At 38.4% G+C, this 24,468-nt stretch overlaps 1 long non-coding RNA gene across 5 annotated transcripts in view; it reads right to left on the reverse strand.

Moving 5' to 3' along the window:
• The window catches only part of LOC109078413, a 72,679-nt gene that overhangs the window by 42,842 nt on the left and 5,369 nt on the right, over positions 1–24,468 (reverse strand). For 3 of the 5 annotated variants that reach the window (XR_006156461.1, XR_006156458.1, XR_006156457.1), the window contains exon 3: positions 11,371–11,433. The exons of 1 other annotated variant lie outside the window; for it this stretch is intronic. This is a non-coding gene — a long non-coding RNA (uncharacterized LOC109078413). Of the gene's footprint in view, positions 1–11,370; positions 11,434–23,090; positions 24,441–24,468 lie in introns of those variants that run through there. One more of the 5 variants, XR_006156460.1, reaches the window with a different exon arrangement.

A 24,468-nucleotide genomic window follows, 5' to 3' on the forward strand; every position in this document is an offset into this window, starting at 1 on the left:
GAGGCAGGGACAGCTGCGTAATTACTACCCTCGCTTGTACAGAAAGTAAATAATTTATTGCCTATAGTAGCCATTAACCGAACAAACACAATAAGCTCTATAACTACCCAGCAATACCTTAAGTCTGTTGAAGACACAGTTTTTTTTACATTCTGCTGAATCAGGAAGAATATTTGATAAAGGCAGCTTCTTTCACCAAACTTTTCTTAGAGAAAAAAAATGCACAATATGAAACTAGTTTCTCAAAATTAAAATAAGAAATTGATGTATAAAACACATTCAAAGTTACATTGTACAATATTTTCTGGATCTGTTTCAGTGGATCTAGCCATCAATAACATGGTGGTAGGAGGCAAATGGCCAAAAATGCACTAAAGGCTGCCAAGATGCTCTAAAAGTGAAGCATTTATGACTTCCAATAATAACATTAAATGTTCCTGGTATAACATTTTGAAAGCGATTTCTCTCTGGTGATTTACAATGGATTTCAGTCTTCAGCCTGGAAATCAAATACTGGCCTTACCCACACACTTGTTAGCTTGTAGTCAAAGACTACAGTTTTCACCAACATAAACTGCTTAACGTCAGTTATGATTTGCGCTGGCTGAATTTAATATCCCTACACATCTACAGTACACAGCAACTCAACAGCAGCCCACTGATGCATTGCTGTAACTACATGAGCATAGCATCCAGACTTCCCACACACAATTATGTCTCATGGCATCTGTCTCTGGAGACATTATGGGGGACATCCTGGAGACAGGAGCTGGAGCGCAGGCCTACCTCATATGTCAGCACTCTAAATGTGCATAGATCATGACACCTCCATTTATTTTTAAAGAGAGCGCACTGTGTGCGTGTAAACTTTGAAAGTGCCTAATAGATTTGTTAGAGTTTTAGCTACAAAAGAAGACTGATTCACATCTGAAGAGCATGCAGCGCATAACCATTCACACATTTGCATCTGACCTGCTCTTGTACGGGTCCTGGGAACAGTAGAGAGGTGTGTACAATCTGAAGTTTACATGATATCACAGTTTTTTTTTTTAACCTTGCCCCGACCACATGTGGAGTTATGAGATCTCTAGCAAGTGTAAACTCAGCAAGGAGTCTGAAATACGACTGTATGAGCGCAGAGAGCTTCTCTACAGTTACATCCACTCGTTACTTAATGCCTGGAAAAGTGATGTGCTAATCCGCAAAAGAAACTAAAACTTCCGTGAAAAGTGAGAATATAAAAAAAGATGATAAAAATTAATTATTTAATTATATTAATGGGTATATATTAATATATACTTGAAAAAGTTGGCAAAGCTGAATTTTAAGCAGCCATTACTCAGTGTCACATGATCCTTTAGAAATCATTCTAAAAGTTCAAAAAAACAATGTTTATTTGAAATAGAAATTTATATGCAACAAACACTTTTACTGTCGCTTTTGATCACTTTAATGAATATATATATATTTATCTTTTACCAACCTAAAAAGTTTGAAGTGTAATTTTTAGATTATATACATATGTCACTGGAGCAAGGTTAAAAAATGATACCAAGGTTAAAAAATATACCATAAAGCTTAAATTGCAGACTGTACACCAAGACAGTCTACCGCTTGCATCACTTCAACCATGCAACAAGGTCTGTTCAATTTTTGCAACATGTGTGCTTGTCTTCACTCAGCGAGAGCTCTGTCTGTCCTGCCTTTCTTTGTTACAGCCCCTGTGCTTTGTGCAGTGTCCTGCATTTGGTCTCCCGCCTTTGCTGGGGCCACGAAGAACTCTCCAAGTTTCCATTCATGCTTCTCATTACTGGGGCATGTTGAGGTTTTATGGAGCCTTGTAAACCCTTGAATTACTGCACTTTAAAATAGATTTTGACACTATTATGTGACTGTGCTTATGGTGAAACCTTTCATTGCTAGACGGAGGACTCATAATGGCGGACGACAAAAGAGCATGACTTGTTAATTATTTTTAACTGCCGGATAAAATGATTATGAACTAGGTAAAAATGCACAAAAGGCCTGTAAGAGGGTGAGACATGTAATGATGTTTTGTCAAAAACACGGCAGTCGTAAACTTCATAATTAAAAAAAAAATAATAATTTGGTTTAGAATCTTTTCATTCTAAAAGTACATGAACTTAGAATAAAAACTCAAAATGAAATTTGAAAAAAAAAAAAAAAATAGAAATTAAGATAAGAATATGAGACTGTCTGTGACATAACCTAACAAAATGGTTTGTTTGCTGAGTAAGAGTCTTGTGATTATCTGTCTGTGCATTTCTCCTCCCAGGCTTCTTTGAGACGGGAGACGTCTGCTGGGCGGCAGAGCGGTCAGAATAGAAGGTGGCAGCCAGTCAAAACACTGCCTGTTATTCCAGCCAGGGCCCAAGTGCCAGTGAAGAGCTTCTTTTCATGCGCCCTTAATGTGGTAAAGTGATCTGCTGCACAATAGGGACACTCAAGGAGGCCATCCCCAGCAAACAGGCCCAAACAAACAGCTCCCCTAGGCCTAGGTGCCTCACCCCCGGCCCCCTGAACACATCCCAGCACCTCTCAGGTCTGCTTCAGTGGGCATGGAAACAGAAATACACTCAAAGATACTGTACACATCCATTCCTATGCACACACAGTAACCGGATATGTACACAAATAACATCCACAAACAAATAAAACACGAACACATGCTGCGACAAATAACACGCGTACCACATGCAACCACACATACTCCGAAAAAATATGCTGAGCTCACACCCTCATTTGGGGTATCAAAACAAGCAACAGTTCTGAATCACAATGAAGAAAAATTCCTCATTAAAGTGCGGGGGGTTGTGTGTGTGTGTGTGGGGGGGGGGTGATCTTCAAAAGATAAAAAAGCATTTTGGCTTAATTTTTACTTATGATTGAGTCACTGAGTCTCCTATTTTGAATGTTTTATGACATGGCGAGGTTAGTTAAGGTTATTGAATGACATGCTGTGTGACTCCATCAGTGATATTTATGAATGAATCATTTATAATTTTGCCTTATAAATATAAATATAAACCTTTTGAAAACAATAATTATACATTAGGAAAGTTCAAAATTCGATTTGACTTCATGTGGAAGCACTTTCAATATTGACCACAGCAAGCATTTATGCAGAGGCCCAGCTGGCTAAGAGACAATTTGGCTGACAATGACAGAAGAATTAGCACTCACTTTTACAAGCTCAGCCTCAAATTACTTCTCTAGCACTCTGCGCTAGCTTCAGTATATGAGACAAGGCGAATTCAAAAAGAAACTTTACATGCGGCTGCCCCATGTCTGTAATAAACCCAGGCGTTTACCACACACCAAAGATCATGAGAATTATACAAGCACTACAGCCGCTCCTGGAATGGGCCTTTTTCTAGTGTGCAGCTTGCAAGAGAGAATGAAAGGCAAATGCTTTTCCCTCTTCTCCTCTTTCTTCACCCTTTTCTTCTCCCCTCTCCTCCTTCTTGTCTGTTGAAACATGTGGTCAGCTGTTGTGCTTCCATGTGGTCAGATGATCAAAGGCAGAGCGGGATAGTAATTGTCCCCTGCTGAAGCGCAGCTCGGCCTGGGATCAGGGTCCCAGCAGGTGGGGGGACAGCCATGAGAACGGCCGGAGAAGCCAGAGGAACGCGAGAGGCCCTGCCTGGCAGAAATAAAGACTTTCTAAGGGTTCCTCTCTGACAACAGAGCCGCTTGGGGAGAGTGAAAAATGAAGCCTCCACACATTTAGGGTTTTTTTCTTTTTTCTTTTTTGGAAGGGGTGGGGGGGGCACAATGGGGGATGGTGAAAATGAATGCGTAAGAACAAGAGATTATAATATTTGGAGAAAGGGAAGACTTTGATTGTGCGACTCTCACCTCAGTTGTTGAATTTTAGCATCCCTGATTTGCGTTTTCTGGAGGAAACAATCATGTCACCTGGTTTCAGTTGTACCGATTATGCAAAATGCTTGTGCAATTGTTGGAAACCCAGCGTACGGGTGTGTCTGTACGAGACGGGCCAATAAGAAAGAGCGTACGACAGAAAGCGCGAGAGAATGAGATACACCGTGACTAAGTCAGTGTTTACCTGAAGACCAAAGGGAGCTGTGAAAGCTCACAAGTCAGCCTACTTCACATATATGTGGGAGCCCACAAAACACTTTTCACTGCTGTCTGTCATTTTGATTGCCCAGCATGACTCCCTCCACCCTCAGCAACCCCCCTCCCCCCCACACCTCCCCACCTCTTCCTCTGGCCAGATGGCTTTTTTTTAACAGTCTGTGTCTTGCACCTCCACTCTCAATCCTTGGAAGAAGCGGGAGGAAAGGGCCAGCGGGGGACATTGGGCTGTGTGGACAAATGGTTTTGAGGTAGCAGAGCAAATAAAATGGATTAAGGGGAACCTTTTCACAGATACCCCCAAAACTAGTTTGGCACTTCTTAGCCGAGGCCCTTATAAGTGCTGAGATGGACCAATACATTTGCAGAAATAAGAAATCTTAAGTGAATAGCACTAAACAAACACTTTAGCAGCACCTGAAATAACGGACACTTCAAAGATAGGGTTTCAGATTCCACATACATGTATTATGATGGGTATATTGTAAGAACATGAACAAATTTCTCTTCAAAGCTTTTTTCTGAAGCTCATAGGTGTTCATTTAGCATATAGAGATAACGTCCAATCATCAGAGCAGAACACAAGGCGGTTTGACATCTACAGAAGACTATCATTGCAACAAAACATATTCATCAAATCCATTCGAACACAGCAGGTATCTTTCTACAACACCACAAAAGCCCTCGGTTCCTTCAAAGTAGAAAACGGACAGGAAACTCTGTGATTTCATCATCACAAAAGATTTCTGTTGCAACCCGAACCTGAAGCCAACAGGCCTGCAGACATTAAGGAGGCTGCATGATTGACTGGAAAGGGGTAAATAGACCTGTCAGTCTTCTTACAGTCCCGACAGAAATCCTTTGCTTTGAGTGATGGAAGATGTCCCTCTTGCACAATCCTATACATTACAAACTCATTCATAGATATTTTGACGCAGGCCTTCTTGTAATATCTGACAGTGCTACAGGGATTAGAGGATCAAGATTCAAGGCTGATCCTTTTGTCTTTTCAATCAATTCAGATTCGTCTCCAGTCTCTCATGATGGCTGAAGCACTTCAACGGTCATTTTAAAATAGCACAAAATAACTCATTTGATGCTGTTCCAACATCAGCCAAATCAAATGCAAAACAATGACTCCATATGTACCCGAAACTAAATGTCAGAGCAAGAAAGGACTGACATTTGACTTCCTGATGGATGTCATTATGTCACTAGGCAACATAGCATGAACGTCCTGCCTGAATAAAAAGAGCTATTGTCAGACTGCAATCAATAAGAGAGCTAGTTTTTTTTTTTTTTTTTTTCTTAGCAAATAATGCACATGAAACACAAATGGCACATACTAATCAGTCTTTTTGTTTGTTGTGGAATAGCAGGAAAAATCCCTTTTGAGCTGACTGTTTACGTTTTGTCTTTTCAAAAGCCCTTTTGGCAGTGTATCAGGTAGCTATTTGTAACAGCCAAAACAAATAATTATAATATTTATAAAGGTTTAAACAGACACACAGGCCAATTTTATAATGTGTCTACATGGATTTAGAATCATATCAAGGTGATTTGTTTGGTTTGTAAAATAAAAATAAAAAAACCCAGAAAGATCAGAACTGAATCTAATGTCACTGGATTAGATCGGTGACATTGGCCCTTCCCTTCACATCAGGTCACAAGCTCCGTGTCACATGACACCAGGGCTCTGACCCCTCTGTGGTGACATGTTACTCTAGGGTCAGTTGGGTCACTCAATTAGCAAAGGAGACAAAGACCTGGGCGTAGAGGAGGGCGAGAGACCAGCCGTCCCATCCAAAGCAATCCAACCCCGGTGCTCTCTGTCACCCGTCTGCTTGTCTGGCCAAGCCCTCATTTAGCAGTTCACTGACTGGAGACATGCCCGCTGCTCTTCACAGAGCTTGCGGTGATAGCCAAGAGTCACTAAAGAGCTGAAGAGTGACTCCTGTGCCACATGGTGGAACCGTCGGGAGAGATTATGATCTTACGTCGACGAGTCAAAAGTCTGGTCTTGAATCGACTGGCACGTGCATTAGTGTCACTAAGAGTCTGATGTCAGACAGACTGGCATCGACGGGTGCACATGCTGGGAGGGGAAATAAAGCTGCTTTTTGGTGTAGTAACAGAACATGCAAGGAAATGTATGCAGGCATATGTGTTTATGCAGTATAGCTTACGCTGTTACACAAACATCAAGGCGTTCATATGTCTTCGGCTTCCCGTGCACACACCCCCTGACATTAGACGCCCACTTGTATACAGCCTCTTTTTCATCTTGTTTTACATCTTATAGATGCTCATCCAGAGGGAATGATACAGAGGAAGATTTCAGCTGAGAGCATGATTGTAGTTGAAGGTATTTTAGGTGAACCTAATTCTGATGGAGGTGTCTAGAGTGCTCAATCAGAATTTAAACCCTCCTCTTTTCGCATAGGTATGTACTTAATATCGTTTTCATCCTGCAGCAACAATCACACATATTACCTGTGTTCTTTGATGATCAAGACAACTAACTGTCAGAATGGATTGTTCCCTGTGCTTCATCTATATCTCTAATTAATCTAGAATATGCTTGGAAAAGTTGAGTAAACTTGCAACAAAAAGACTTCTAGCTACGCTTCCCCATTCTAAAAGATGAATTCTTCTTGCAAACTTGCAAGCGCTAAACTACAGTAAGTACAGCACAACAGCTGGCCCTGTCATTTTCATTAGAATGCAAACCACCGCAGCTGCTCTCGCCAGCATCTGCTGAGCTGTTTATGAAAATAAACAGTGCCAATCCCCATAAACATCCTCATAAAGTCATCAACTATCTCCGAATTTACAGCACTGAAAAATGCATTAGGCCCTGCCTTGATTTGATAGCACTAAATTTCTCAGCTCATAAATATATTTATATAGCCTATTCACAGAGCGCACCAATTACAAGGCAAGCAGGGAAATTGTCAAACAATGTTTCGACATGTTTAATAACATTGGGGTATGATTTGTCAAGGCAGTGCACCAAACATAGCCACTAATGAGTAGCAATGAAACTCAGAGACTGCCTGGCCAAATCACGGGGCCTTGGAGGACTATTCAACCATTGTCAACAATTTAACTCTCAGTCCTCACGCAAAGCGACAGAGACCACCGTTAGTGGATAGCACTTAGCTAATGGCTCCCTTTTGGCAGCCGTAATTACACAATGATTAGCTTTACCCACCTCAAACTTTCACACTTCACCTTGTGTTCCTATAGTCAGCAGTGAGCAGGTCTGGGAACAGCTATGCAGACCGGCCAGAGCCAGACTTGTTCAAAATGGCACTTTCATGTTGTGGATTCTACGTGTGGAGATATATTAAGTTAGTGCTAATCCAATTGAATCCAATGCTTCCTGTCAGACAAGGTGATGGCAGACCACATAAACATATTAGTGGACAATGAAACCTCCACTGCTGTAATCTAGAGTTTAATGAGGTCCAGACAAAGTGAAAGGTTAGCATGCTTCTGTCGAATGAACATTACTTTAGTATTTGTATATTGGAGTGATATTGAGGTTTGTCATACACACAAATGCTTGGAGGTAAGCAATATTTTTAGACTACTGAACTAAAAAATAAATTGGTAAATTTCAAATACAGTCAAAACAAGTCTATGAAACAACAAAGTCTGAGCATTGAAATATACGCAACTAAGATTATTCAAACTCTGCTCCTTTTATATCATCATTACTTTGTCATTACTTTATCATCAACATTCATAAAACATTTGCATGCATACAACATATCTTGAAGGAAGTTAATTCATGCATTCATTAATATTTGTCTAAATAAATTTAATAAAAAAAATAATTTTGAAACAATATTTAATTAAATAAAATGATACTTTAAATACATTTACAGTACATAAAAAGAATATTTAAATGCATATAAATATATATTTATACACAAAAAATTGTTACAAATGTAGACGTCATGGGATTCACATATCAGATCTGCCAGAGTCAGAGTGCTGTTTATATCTTAAATCACTAATCTCCTACTCTGTCACATCAATGGAGGGAAATTGTTGCCGATTTGAATGTCTGATGAGATGCCGCTGGTGGTCTGCCACTGGAAGTTGAGCATATGGGAGGGGAGGGCTTACCGGGCGAAGAGGCTCAGCCATCTTACTACTTTACAGATAGCCATGCTGCAGGCATATGTTGGCAATAACCACAGGGAACGGGCTGTAAAGCATCCTTCCAGTTACAGTCGAAATATGATACTCCAGCTTTGAGTGCTATGAGGTAAACTAGCTGATAATTGATTAATTGAAAATAATAATAATAATAAAAATACCTTTTTAAATGCAGGTACATTTCTTTCTTTTCAAATGAAATGATAGTATGCATGATTTCAAATCACTATGAAAAATCCTGGTTAACATTTTGAACAACTGAACCATAGCGAGCAATGCAATGCTTTTGTTCCTGGTACAGAGACAAAAATGTAAATGCGAAACATGCTAACAAATGGGAACCCTGATGTCACAGCAAATGAACAGTTTTAGTAACAGCTGATAAAAAAATAATAAAATCAATAATGGCAAAACAAACATAAGAATTAAACGAAGCCTCTCTATCACTGCATTTGGGTGCAGTTGTCAAGTTATTTTGCCCGTAACTTCCCAAGCCAAATCAATAAATATCCTCTTGTGTTGGTTTCCACCATCAATCCTCAGCAGAGCTAAAAGAGGGAAGCACACCTTCCTCTGATCAATATTACAACAGCGAGGCGAAGGGCAGGCACCTGAGACTCCTGCTTTGTAGCCAGATAGGTCTTTATATGTTCTCTAGAGGATTTATTTACCCCAGCCTTCAGCCTAGATGCTCAAGCCACTACATTTCTGGCCTATCCATCTCTTTGTGCATGAAGCGGCATAAGAAGTCTGATTCAAGTAATTTCTCTTTTTTCCAGTCAAGTTAAATGGTGTACCGTGTGTTCTACTGGATGGCAGGAATTGAAACATTTAAAAAAGCCAACAGCGATAAGCTAAGCACAGACACCCCGCAGACAGACCACCTCGCCTTGGAGACACTTAAGCGTCTGTGGCTTTGACAGCATTTTCATCACACCCCCTACCCCCCTTCACCATCTGTGAATGTGCCCGGCAACATCAAACTGAGTCTGAGAATCGAAAGCCAGGAGAAAAACCCATCCAGGGTACTATACTCTGTGAAAAAAAAAGAAACACTGTCACACTTTGAGCCGAAAAAGTCTCGCTTGGCGTCTGTTAACGTGCACCGTGCAGGTAATGTTTTTCTCTTTTTCTCTCATGAGGAGAGGCCAGTATCGCTGCCATGTGTGCAGTAAGAGGCTGCCCTGGCAGAAAGCGCTGCTTGCACTTGCATCAATTACAGCGGATGGGCCTGACAGCTGTAATTACATACCTCAACACTGATTATGTGCGGTCTGTCATGGAGACCAGCTAGGCACCTATTTTCATGCACTCGTTTAAGCAGTCAGTTGTCAGGGCAAAGTGGCAAAGCAGGAACGGCCCTCTACAAGAAGGAGGAAGGGAGGGAAAGTGGCAGGGACGTAGCTTGCATGGAGTCAAGTAAACCCCCACCGCATCGGTCTTGGCAAGATCTCCTGCTGCTCAGGGCAGTAATAGCTACTGCATAAAGAGCCCATGTTATTATTGTCACAATAGTGAAGGACTCATAGGAAATTGGGGTAGACCTGCTCATTGATGCTGTTGTCTTCTCTTCGACACAAAGCAAAGACCTGTGCACAACCAATTTAACAGGAAGTTGTCAATAGGACTCAACCTAGTATTTTAGACAATATCGAGTGTTAAGTGGCACAATGATACAGATATGGCTACATTAGAGGAGGAAATGAAGAAAAGTAAACCTGGTAGTAAGGGAGAAAAAAATAACAACGTTGAGCTCACATGCACAGCTGATGCATTGAGCTCCCTGAATCGATTCCAAGGAAAATCAAATATGCAATTAATATTTAATTCACTGTCTATGCAAGTTTAATGCATTTTTTGTTCGCTAGCTCAATGTGAAATTAAGACTTCACAAAAAATGGAAGCGGCAGCGCTCCAGCATATATCGTGGTTCTTTTTCAGGCAAACTGAGTTTGAGTTTTGGCTCGGGGTCCTTCCTGATCCCATCCCCCCACCTCTCTCTCCTACTTCCTGTCTGCCTTCAGTACTGTCATGCATACATAAAGGGATAAACACCTAAAATAAATATTAAAAAAAACATGGTCATATATTGAATTCAATTCAATCACTCTCGAGCACCAGTCTTTTAAGAGAAAAAATTCTCCCTGTGCCCTAGCAATGCCACCTTCGCCCTTTTCAAACCCCCATCCCAGACACCCATATTCCAACCCCCAATGCTCGCATTAAAAGCCTGGCCAATCCAGCTGTGAGTTCGGGCAAACTGCCAAACTGTCTGGCAAACAAAATGGAAATCTCTGAAAAAAATACAGTAGCTATGATTTCACCAAGCATTAAGACTATACAGAAAAATGGTTTCATCTACAGCTGTGATGCCTATGACTCAGATTTGAATATTGACATAATTTACATAGCTGTCATTGAGTGCATTTACATCTCTCAGCCATTATGGTTGCATGTAAACATCTTAAACAGTGTTTTTTTTTTTTTTTTTATAGGCAAAAAGTCATAAATGGTTTAAACAAAACCCAGATTTTTGCCCACAACCTCAATTTCATCATGCAAGTAAACACCTTTACCAGCTTATTCAGTATGCATGTCATTAGCATTTTAACATCAAAACTGGAAAAAAACTCTTTCAAATCTTAATAACTGCAATTTATAACTAGCTGATTTTTGCCTGCATTTTAAATGCATTCAATAATTTAATTTTAAAATGAAAGTACAATATAGTAATCATGAAATCAATCAAAACAACCATTCCAAAATGTTTTAGGCTGAGTACAAAATTTGACCCCAAATGTAAGAAAGATGATATCAGTCTCATTCATATATAAAATTAAGGTCCACCACAAAGGCAATTAAAAAAAAAATATATAAAAAAATAAAAAAATAATAAATATATATATATATATATATATATATATATATATATATATATATATATATATATATTTTTAAAATACAGTTCATTCTACTCTAACAAAACTCATTGAATCATTTCAGGAGGTCTGGGTGTTTACATGACTTGATTTCAATGAGGAGATCTTTGACTGCAGAAGAACTTTTAGTTAGGCCTACCTGTCCTCTGATATTAACTTGTTAACTCCCTAGTTACAGAACTTCAAAGAGACAACTGGCCCACTGAAAGACAAATGGGAAGAAAGCATGTTAGAACAGTGAAGCCGAAGCCAACTGCATAAGTTTGTCATGTCTAAACATTAAAATCGAATCATTTCAGGAGGTCTGGGTGTTTACATGACTTGATTTCAATGAGGAGATCTTAAGGTAACATTTTGCTCACTAAAGGACAAGTATTTTTGAGTGTTGGTATTTCCTCGTGACTGGTTAAGATGTGTTTTCAATATACTCTATTATGCCATTGCTGAATTTCTGCAAACCATAATAAGCAAATGTCTGTGCTTATACAGCTCTCGCTCATCAGTCAATTCAACAGTGTGAGGTGTGAGTGCTCCCTTTTCAGTGACCTTCAATAGCTTATTGATTTCTGCGAATACAAAAGTGGCCACTCATACCCCAAACTCTCATGTTCGCAAGTTTCATTGAACTGAAGCTGCTTTCTCCCGTAAAACCTCCAAAGCTATAATCACGAAAGTAATAAAAAAAGCAGACTGTTTTTCGGCAACAAACAACAAACATAAAAACACCTAAGTGAGAGTGTGCATCGCTATTTGTCCGAACACATTGTGAGGATAATGGCATTTAATCCTCATGTCAACCCCCACCCAGACTTGTTCCACACACCCGGCCTTACAAAGACTGTCCTCCAATAATAAGCTGTCTAGTCCTTGGCTTCCAGGCCTTTGTCATATTGCCTATCGACATGTTAGATTAAACAAAATTTCACATGTCAATTAAATGAGTGTTGCCCGGGTGATTAGCAGATCCCACTAATTGTCTCCCTCCTCCTCCGCCATAATTTTCCACATGGACGAACAGGAAAGAGGGCTTTGTCCAACAGGGCCCCCATCAAACATGTCGAAGATGGGTCTTTACGTCCTCCTCCACTTCTTCCCATTCTCCTGGGGAGAAGCCGACGAAGAGGGGAATGAGGTGGGGAGGAGTGGAGATGAGATTGGAAAAGGGAGGAATTGGATTCACTTTTCAGGGCGCCCTGTTCAGTCCGGGGCATCCCGCTGACATGGTGCAGTGAGAACGCAAACAGTGGGTCCTGGATGCCTGACGAACGGCCCCATTCACACACACCCACACGTGCACCCTCACTGATAATTACCCAGTCGGCCCCCAGAGACAAGACGTCCACAAAGACTGGGCCACTAACAGTTTTAGACAGGGGCCAAGGCACTCCCAAGGTCTTCCTCTTCCAAATACTCAAATTTCTTTCTTCTCTGACATATGTTTGTTTTCCTTGCCTTAATGAACACGTTCTCTGGATCTACCTCACATTTGGTCCATCACATCAGAGGGGTGATGTTAGAGTGTCTGGTTGGCTTCGGTGGATCTAAGATGATGGTAAACAGTTTGTTCTTGCTCTAAAATAGTAGCAAATATATAGGCTAAACTATGCACTTCTGCTGCCCAGTTTCACTCCAGCATAAGCTTTTTAATCACAAACAACAAGCACAAACAAGATTGCTGCATTTAATTCTGATGCTAAAAAAATTCTGCCACCCCATTTATCCCAAGGGATTGTTAAGACAAAAAGGAAAATTGTGATCAAGATTTACTCACATTCATGCTGTTCAAAATCTGTATGTGTCCTCTGCAGTACACAAAAGAAGATAATTCAAGACTGCTGTGGTTCGAACAACACTGGATCCCACTGACATTCACAGTAAGGAAAAAATGTTTTAAAAAAATCTTCTTTTGTTTTCCACAGAAGAAATGAAGTCATACAAGTTTGGACCAAAATGAGGGTGAACTACCCCTTTTAATGTGTCTGTGCAACACTGACCCAAAACCAATTCCATCAGTTTGTGGCAGACAGTGGGAGTGCTGTGAAGGAAAACCTGTCGGAAAACAGTAAGTGTTTTTGTAATTACATGTGGAAATGCAAATAGTGCATACACTGCACCTTTAGACATGTATTTTTATTATTACTATTATTTAAGCAGAATTTTTCAATGTTTTAATTATTATTTAGTTAATATTATTTAGTCAGTTGTTCTTGTTACTACAAAGCATATATCATAAAAATATGTTGTCTGAACAAGTGAGCAGCATAGTAAACAGCATAAACATGCAAGGACAAATAAAGTGAACCTGAAATATCATGTCAAATCCATCACTATTTGTTTGTGTATAAATATTTTGTATTTTTTTCCTTAAAACTCTTCTGTAGTGCAGCTGTCCTTCAGTCACAAAATACAGTTTTAATAACAGTGTTAGGGAAAGTTATTTCTAAAAGTAATGCATTACAATATTGTGTTACAAAAAGTAACTAATTATGTTACTTAGTTACTTTTTATGGAAGATAAAGCATTATGTTAATTTTTAAAACTGGGCTGGACTTGCTTGTTTTTATTAATATAGTTCTATTTTTGGCAAATGTATGAGCCCTTTCACACCAAAAGTGAAATAAATAAGCCTCAAGATGAAGAAAAAGTTCCCTCAGGTCTGTACAGTAGAACGTAGGAAAAGAAAGTTAACACTCTTAAGAAATAAAAAAATAAATGGAGCACAAATGTTAGTTTATCTAAAGTAATTTTTGCTTATTAGTATGATTGAATTGGATCATTGAAGGTCAGCAGCAAAGACACTGGTTAATAAAATGGTTTTAAATAAAGGGATATTTGTGTTATATAACATTTAATTATTGCAGGTTTGCATTTCCCTGTTTTTATCCATTTCGAGGAATACTAAATCTGCTTTTTGTGAGTGAGATGAGTAAATGCATGTTCACATTTAGTCTAGAACAACAGTAACATCATGTTTACATGGCACACACAATGCCTCTGCACTTACTCCCGATTTCAACATGAGGACAGGAGACTTGGCAGTCAATAAATGGGAAAACAAAGTAACTTGCATGACTTTTTAAAAAAGTAACTCCAATACTTTCTTGTAAATTAAAAATGCGTTACTTTACTAGTAACTTGAAAAAGTAATCTAATTATGTGACTCGCTATACTTGTAATACTGTGTTAAACCCAACCTGACTCAAGTTTTCCCAATTTCACTCAAGTGATCACACTCTCTTTCCTCTTATTCTCTCCTCTATATGAATAAGAAGTCTGGTCAAAGAGGACATAGCCCTGTTTGCACTGCACTTTCTCAAGTGTATATAATGGAAACTGTGTGCCATTGAGTCCAAATTTGCTGGAAGTTTCATTTAAAAGGAGTACAAAGAATTGGCTGCATGGTCTACTTTTTGTGCTAAGGCAGCAGACCATAGGACTAATAATAGATGAGGGGAATCTCACATCTGAGTCTACCTCACCCACTGAACGTTGGCGGGAGAAACATGATGGGCATGAGTGTGACATTCATCCGTACTCTAAATTCATTCACTCAAAAATCACTATCACTCTCCCTCCTTCCTTTACACACTGCATTTTCCCAGAGGCCTGTATTATGTATGTGTAAATGTGTGTGTGTGTGTGTGTGTGTGTGTGTGTGTGTGTAGGCAGTGAGTGCCAGGCTGTGTCACATGTAAGTGCTCATGCATGAATGTGTGTGTGTGCATGAGTACAAAAGAAGCAGTCGACGCAGACAGTATCTTGAACAAATCTCAGTGGAGAGTTAAAAGACCGTTTCTGAATCTGATTATACCAATGAATTCTCTTCTCCACACATTACTTTCCACATGAATACATAAAATGAAAATGTGACACCTACTACTACATTTGTCCTAAAAATGCCATAGTACACCATTAGTGTTAGTGCCACTAGTGTTAGAACACTGCTTAATCTCCAAGTAAGAAGTGAATTTAATTTATTAAATGTTGTTAGTCGACACTTTATTCATTTCCAAGCTGTAAAATTTGGAGCATTTTAGTTATTAATCTTTAGTGATTAGTCATTTGACTTCTTGTAGATGTGATCATCCTGCGATACAATCAGACAAAATAAAATAAAACTGTCCATTTTATTTTAATAAACTACTAAAACAAACAAATCAAACAATAATTTTTTATTTTAAACTTATTTTAGTTAATTAGTAAAGACATCTGATAGAGCTATTATTTGATTATACGTATCATTTCTTGAGAAACTGCTTAAAAATAATAATAATAAAAGAAAAGAATAAAAATTATTTTAAACTGTTAGAAATTAATTATAAGTCTACCAATGCCTTGACAAATTGTTAAAATAAATATATGGAATAAAAATTTTCCATCTCATTTTTGATAAACTGATAAAGTAAACAAGCCAAACATTAATTTATAGCAGTTTGAAAGACTTTTACTTCATCTATTTAAACAGTTAGTCAAGAAATAAGACATATCATCAGTAATATTAATAAAAAGGTCTACCAAATGTCTTGACTAACAATATATATATATATATATATATATATATATATATATATATATATATATATATATATATATATATATATATACACATACACACACACACACACACACACACACACACCGGCCACTTTATGCTTGGTAACACAAATTGCTAATCAGCCAATTACATGGCAGCAACTCAATGCATTTAGGCATCTATATGTGAAGACGACTTGCTGAAGTACAAACCAAGCATCAGAATGGGGAAGAAAGGGGATTTAAGTGACTTTGAACGTGTAATGGTTGTTGGTGCCAGACGGGCTCCTCTGAGTATTTCAAAAACTGTTTCAAGCACAACCATCTCTAGGGTTTACAGAGAATGGTCTGAAAAAGAGAATGCATCCAGTGAGTGGTAGTTGTGTGGATGAAAATGCCTCGTTGATGTCAGTGGTCGGAGGAGAATAAGCAGACTGGTTAGAGATGATAGAAATGCAACAGTAACTCAAATAACCACTCGTTACAACCAAGGTATGCAGAATACCATTTCTGAATGCACAACACATTGAACCCTGAATCAGATGGGCTACAGCAGCAGAAGACCACACCGGGTTCCGCTCCTGTCAACTAAGAACAGGAAACGGAGGCTACAATTCACACAGGCTCCCCAAAATTGCACAATAGAAGATTGGAAAAACGTTGCCTGGTCTGATGAGTCTCAATTTCTGCTGCGACATTCAGATGGTAGGGTCAGAATTTGGCGTAAAGAACATGAAAGCATGGATCCATCCTGCCTGGTTCAGGTTGGTGGTGGTGGTGTAATGGTGTGGGGCGATATTTTCTTGGCACACTTTGGGCCCCTTAGTACCAATTGAGCATCGTTTAAATGCCACAACTTCCTGAATATTGTTGCTGACCATGTCCATCCCTTTGTGACTACAGTGTACCCATCTTCTGATGGCCTACTTCCAGCAGGATAATGCACCATGTCTCAAATCATCTTTCTTGAACATGACAATGAGTTCACTTTACTCAAACGGCCTCCACAGTCACAGTCCTTTCTTTAACATTTGAAAGGATACTATGGCAAAGTTATTGCTTTCCTTATTCAAACTGATTTTTTTTTTCATGAATATAAGGTTAACCTGAAGAATGAAAGCTATATCATACACTTGGAAAATTATGAGCTATATCACCGCTTATCGGCACTAGGAGTGTGACAGTACACTTAGCTCACGAAATGAGACAAAATACAGAAACTAGGTCCACAACAACATCAAAAAAAAAAAACACCATTTTATAACAAAAATTAAATTAAAAAAAAATTTAACTAATATTACAAAAAGTAAAACAATGCAGTTGTATTTTGAAATATTTTAACTAATCTAGGGCTGTAACTAATGATTATTTTGGTAATCAAGTAATCTACTGATTAGTTTGACAATTTAGTAATCTGAAATTTTTTAGCAACACAAATAGACCTAAGTGAAAACCAGGCTTTAGTATGACTATTTATAAACTAACGATGAGGCAATAAAAAACATAACAAATAAAATATCAAGACCAAGTAATTACATGGTTTTATTGAACAACACTGTTAAAATACATAATGCATTATGCCTATAGATAATATGAACATAACCAACTTAAGTACGTTATGAATTATAACAAATACCTGCAGAGGGTGCCAACGGCCAGGTGATGTTTCACTTTACAGCGTGATTAAACAATGTTTAAATCCATTACATTTTAATATTTTGCTACATGAAAACTCCGAAACTTTTATTTTGAAATCGCGATGTACAATAAATGGCATATTTAGAAACAGGTTGATGTATTCTCCTGTGTTGGCAAAGGTTTATAAATGATTTATGTTACAAATCTAGTAAGAAATGCACACTGTTTTCCCAGATGAACGTTAAGCAATTCAAATTCATGGCATATACAGAGGAGTTTAGCCCCTTTCACAAATACAGACTTCACTGGTAAATTAATTTACCGGTAAGTTACAATTAAGAGATCATGTGTGAACAGGACCTTTTCAAAAATCCCGGTAAATTTGTTCTGGCAATCATATCGTTCTTATGGAGATGACATGATTACTCTGAGCTGTTTACACAGCTCCGCTGCTCTTTAATTAGTTTTCCTATATAAATATGTGTTAGATGGACATCTTTGACCATTGGGCCTCACAGCTTTTTCAACGTGTCACACTTCTTCTTTCATCAGGGCTGCGACGCTGCAATTAGATACTATTATGCGTGCCTCGTATTTATGAGAGCAAAAAAATGGACTCAAAAGTGATGCCAACAAGTTTTTTTTAAATGTAGGATTATTATATTTATTTTTCCGCAGCCAAATGCTGCACGCCGGAGAACTTTAAACCCTGTGAACAAGAGGGGGAAGGTGGTGGGCAGGGATTTGGGGGGGTGGGGGGTTCTATGGCAACACTGAAGTTCAAGTCCCACCATGTACTGGAGGAAGTAGCATAGCTCTGAGGGGTTCCATCCATACAGCATGGATAGACCCTTTGTTGGGGTACACTGCATGACACATGTTTTGCTGGCTCAGGAGGACTGGCCCTGTTATATTAAATAAATCATGGACACAGGCTCCTGAGGGACAGGGCTGTAAAGTGCTCAGGACAGGACCCCTAATGTCTAGAAGGGGTTGGTCTTAGACACGCACTAATTTGACACAGCGAGGTAATCTGACAAAACTGTGGGGCTTCTCTGCTTTGTCACAATGTGTAAGGGCACTTGTATTTAAGGATGGCTGCTTTCACAGTGGAGTTAATTAAGGTACGGTTTAACACAAATTGCTGAGGACAGAACTTAATTGATGGCCTTGAGGGTCAGAGAGCCACCTTAAGCCTTGCATTCTGAACTGCAAGTCTATAAGTCTATAACTTAACTTAACAGAGAAGCCATTCTGTGTTCTGCACCAATATACATCACAGCAAACTTAGAAAATAGAAAGAAATATCTGTTATGACTAAGAGACTTGAGAATAGATTCCATCAATACAGCAGATCAATACCATCTCTTACCTCTCTCACAACTCTGACACACCTGATATGTCTTGTGCGGGCAAGTGCAGTGAGTCACACTCAAAAGATAACATAAAAAGAAAGTCAGCTTTCAAGATCTGACAATGATTGTAAATGATATGCCTCTTCAACAATAGGAAAAGGCTACTCCCCTTAGAATACCACTCATGAATGGAACAGAATCTAAATTCCATCAAAGACAAACACCCCATGCCACCTGTGACAAAGACTATAACAAGGTCAATATTTAAATCTTTTTTATTATTATTATTCTGTTTATCCTTCCAAAGGCAAACATTCTTAAGGCAGACATCAGAGCACTTCCTGAATCAATGGCCTCTCACCTATATTCAAAGAATAAGGAGTGTGTCCAGGGACTAAATTAATATTTTGGAGACCTATATAGTATATACACACTATAACAAAACATACTGAGTGGACTTAGGTAATATTTTTAATACAGTTTTTACAACATTTTTTTATGTATTTTCATTTTAAAAATTAAGCAATATAAAATAATATAATATAATATAATATAATATAATATAATATAATATAATATAACATAATATAATATAATATAATTAAGTAATATTTTCTAAAAAAAAAAAAATGTACAGCTGTTATGTATGTAGCCCATGTATGTATGTATTTATGTATTTGTGTATTTTTTTATTCATTCAATTCAATTCATTCATTCATTTTTTATTGACCATTTACATTTGACCTTTTTTAACAAAATAAAGTAACAAATATTTAAAAGTATTAAAGCATTTTTTTAAGCATTTATTTACTCCATATCCAATGTTTTGGCCCAATTTAACCCCTGAATGTACCATGAAAAAAATATGCTATGCCAAAAAAAAAACATAAAGGCTACTAAATACATTTATTTCAGAAAACAACATATGTTGGTACGACGGGAATTATCATTTCATTAACATTCATTAAAAAGAAAGGACTTATTAGAAACTCTAAGAAGAGGAAGGTCTTGTAAGTGACTGGGCCCTAGTCTAAACTGGTTAGGGGCCCAGTCTTTGCCCTTGTCTTGTCTCTGGGGGCCGATTAGGTAATCACCACTGAGAGATGTCTTATTAGGAGCTCTCATCACTATTAAACAACCACTGCTTTGTTTGATTCAACATGAACACAGGTCAGGAGATATCAGGTGTGAATTATGAGAGGCTAAAAGGACAGATTGGAAATGAAAACTGTATTGCAGCTGTCAAGGGTCTGCAGCTGGCCTTGTCACTACAGCTCTAAACGACCATACATAATCAGTTTTGGGTCACATGATGAAGTACACACAAATAACACTCAAAGCCCATCCAGTCAGAGTCAGCATCCAATGCTGTTAGTCCTCATGATGTGGTGTGCCTTACTTGTTAAGCTGTGATTTATAAATGCAATCACAACACTGCTTGACACAAACAGACATCATAGGCTCTGGTTACACCTGGTATTAACATCAGCCTCAGTTGATCTGTTCACAGCGGACAACTACATTTACATTTAATCATTTAGCATTTAGCAACTGAGACATATTACAGTTTATAGCAAGCATTTACACTCCCAGAACAAAAAGGTACAAAAGATGTCACTGAGGTGGTCAAAGGATACGAATACCTGTATGTACTATTTAGATACTAATATGTACAATTTAGAGGGATGGTTCACCCAAAAATGAAAAAATGAAAGCCTCAAGTTGTTCCAAACCTGTATGAATTTCTTTATGTTGAACACAAAAGAAGATATTTATAGTGTGTTGGTAACCAAACAGTTTCTGGTAGCCACTCACATCCATATGTGGAAAAGAAAAATACTATGGAAGTCAATGGCTACCAGCAACTGTTACCAAAATTACCAAGTAGAATCAGAAGAAAGAAATTCATATAGGTTTGGAACAACATAAACATAATCCTTTTAAGTACTACTATGTAGGGGACCGACACAGTGCAAGCTTTTGTAGCTTTTTTTTCCCAAGAGTGAACATGTCTCATATGTGACCTCTTGCTGGATCTTATTACAAAGGGAGGGTGTCTGAATTCAAAACTACATTAAATACTCATACATCAGCGTATCATCATGTTAAATTGTTTTAAAAAGGATAGTTCATTCCAAAATGAAAACTGCATCAATATTTACTCACCCTTATGTTGTTTCAAACATGTATGACTTACTTCATTCATGAAAAAGTTTTAATAGAATGAAAATCAGTATGATTTAATGCTGTTTTGGACATTTAGACTTTCATTGCACTGCTCCAGGTGTGTGTTTATGGTGTGTGTGTGTGTTCACTGCTGTGTGTGTGCACTTTGGATGGGTTAAATGCAGAGCACAAATTCTGAGTATGGGTCATACTTGGCTGTATGTCACGTCACTGTCATTGTATGAACAAAATATTTGAACCATTCTTTAAATTGTCTTTGGTTTGGTTTGGAATGACATGAAGGTGAGAAATGACAGAATGTTCCATTTTTAGGTAAATTATTCATATAACCCTTTAACTTTAAGGGTTCATTTTCAGTAATGAGTAGAATGTGAGAAGACTGGCTTTGACTGCTGTGATTTAAAGAGATTCACAGAAGAGCTTTGTCTTCAGGTGTTTTGAGTGTGTAAGAACACAAGTTTCCAAGTTCATCCTGGTGGATGCGCTAACCTGACTACCTGTTCTCAAAGTATGAAGTTAGTCCTGATGCAGTCAAACTAAGACAGCAAAGCAGCCATTTACATTGCAAATGCACCATAAAAATCCTATTTGAGGATTGGAGAAGGAGAACCAACTGACTTTGTTGGCTTTCAGCTGTAAAGCAATGTCAGACTCAAGTTTCCCTGACCATGAGAAACAGCCCCAAACGCACCCATCCATGGCGTCCCCCCACCACCCCTCACTGCCTGCTGCTCCCTGGGGGGATCACCACCTCCTGACCTCCTCTACTGAAGGGTCAAAGGGAATTTAACAGAAGGCTCCCACATTCCTCCAAGGTGATAATTGCTGTTGCTCTCTACAGGGGGCCATCAGGCAGTGGGTAAACAGGAGGAGCTTAAAAAACTCACCTACTCCCCTCCCCTCACACAGCATCTCGTGGATGACACACATGAATTACGGCATCAGCCGACAGTGTGTCGACAGCGACACCAGCGCAGCGTATGTTTTTTACAGCCCTCGCAAGTGTGCAGCTGTTAGCCTCAGTGTAAACAGCAGACCCACTTCACACCTTCAGTCAGACGTCTCCGAGCACCTCCTATGCTAATAAGATTTATTGAAAATTTCAAACTGAGCTCATAATAAAACAAAACATCATGGCGGCTTAATTAGTCCTCTTCATCATCCGTACCCCCCACTCTGTTGTCCCTTAAGGAGAAGGCCTTGGAGGGAACTGATGGATGGACCGTGTCAGGGATGAGACCTCTCTCATTAATCCAGGACTGAAGCACTGCTCCTCTCCTGCGGACATGAGCCGTGATAATGTGCAGCTAAGATCCAAAATTAACTTTCTGCCACACCTGCCAATGGCAGGTGAATTACTAAACTGTATCCACTGCAGATATTTCTGACTGGCCATGAAAGTATGTATGTACGCATGTATTGTTATTCATTTTAAAAAGCATTGTCATCCCTATAAAATGGGATTAAAGATTTGTAAATTTCAAGAGTAAAATAAAAGGTCAAGACTTACTCAAGATGAGCTCTATGTAACATTTAAAGGAATATTACAAATGTTCCCACAACTACACATTACTCCAAGCACCAAAAAAACTGCAAGTAAAAATGAAGTAATATTATAATTCTAGCTGACCAATAAGCAAAAACTATTTTAATGATAATGCCTGATATAAAACGTCTTTATTATTTTGTGTAAACTAAAACATCAAAATAAAACTTTAAATGTTACAAGTGAATTTAGGCCACATCACCATGTTATATTATACAGTTCTACATTATAAAATACAGTATAAAAATTTGATGTTCATTTTTAGATTTGCTGAAAATTACACTGAACAGTGTTATTTAATTATTGGTGTTTTTAAACTTTCAGTGAGAGTTAGAGGAGAGCAAATATCATAAAACAATCATAAATAAATTAAATACCCAATACTGATTAATTAAAACATCTGATTAAAAACATGTTAATGTCAGCCAATATCAAACAGTGACTGTTAACTTGAAAAAAATCATCATATTTCTAGCAATGCAACATTATTCCCCATTAAGAAGAAATAATTGCTGCCGTCTGCTGCAATGATTATGATGAACATCCATAGCCAAATATTTCTCTAGCCTTGATTAAAAGCCCACTACTCAGACAAAGTTCTTTGTGAATTTTATATTTATTCATTTCACTAATTAAAACACCTGATTCAACTCATCTGTTGTTAGGGTGTTAAATTAGGGAGACATCTAAAACATTCTCGGAAGTGGTCCCGAGGACTGGATTTGGGAAGCACTGACTTCAGCATGACTTTTAAGATTAGCTTTCTCAACACAACCTCAAGTGACACATGAAAACTATATGATGTCTAAACTTCCTAGTATCATTTTAACTGCATACTTATTATAAATCTTCAACAAAAACATTCTGAGAACCAGTATCCAACAATTCCTCCAGTACAGCATCCAATATCCCATAAACGATTATAGACAGCAAAATCTGGTTAAGAACAGCCTGTCTTTGGTGTTTGGTTAAGGCTATTACTTTTAAGGGGAAAGGAAGACATTTTCTTGTCTGCTCGACATTTCCTGGCCTGTGCCCACATGTGGTTTCCCCGAGCCACACAGTGAGGCTTTGGGGGTAATAAAAGCAGAGGTGGTGATTAAGGAGCAGGAATAATGGCCTCCACAAAACCTGGAATGCGTTTAACTACCACGCCAACCCTGGAATCATTCAGGGCCCAGCTCCATTAATATCTGCCATTATTCAACTTTTCCGGGGCAGATGCATTTTTGACTTATTAGGCTCTGCAAAATACGGTCATTAGCTTAGCAGTTGTACAAAACCCCTAACAGAGCATAAAAACAAAGAGAAGTGCATAATCTCTGGAACCATATAGGACAGTATCAATGTACTGTTTCACTCGACCCGATTGGTGGCAAATTCATATGATTTTAATTTAAAAAAATGTAATCGTGAAAATCCACTTCTAACCCTATAACCAACCCAACCCTAAACTAACCTTCAATAAAGTATAAGCAGATCATACAAAAATGTACAAATGCTTTTGTATGAATCAATACAAATTCATCAACTCACCAAACCGTGGAATAGTTTGAACACAAATAAGAGTGTGTTGGTCTTACTTGATGAACATGTAATATTGTCCATCAAGGCAATACAAGTCATTCACAGGTTGTCTAGTGTCTACTAATTTTTGTCAAGCCGTGCTTATGCCTTGCTAACCTGCCTACTGATTTAACCTTGTTAAATTTTGTGAGTCCTCTATAAATCCTGGATTAGGGAGGACAAATGTCACAGAGACTCTCACTCAAAGACATCCTCCATGTGACTGTGTGCTCAGCACACCCAAACCCCATCACTTTCCTCATTACATGCACTTCATGGCTGCTTAAAGCTCCAGGTTTTATCTGGGATTTCACATTTCTCCTCCCCGGCCCAGTAACTTGCAATCAGGACCTGGCGCAGGGATCCAGAGCTGCACCTTGATTTCTGCAAAGTACCAATGGTAGAGTTAAGC

This window comes from Cyprinus carpio, chromosome B14 (assembly GCF_018340385.1).
Source record: "Cyprinus carpio isolate SPL01 chromosome B14, ASM1834038v1, whole genome shotgun sequence".
Lineage (NCBI taxonomy): Eukaryota > Metazoa > Chordata > Actinopteri > Cypriniformes > Cyprinidae > Cyprinus > Cyprinus carpio.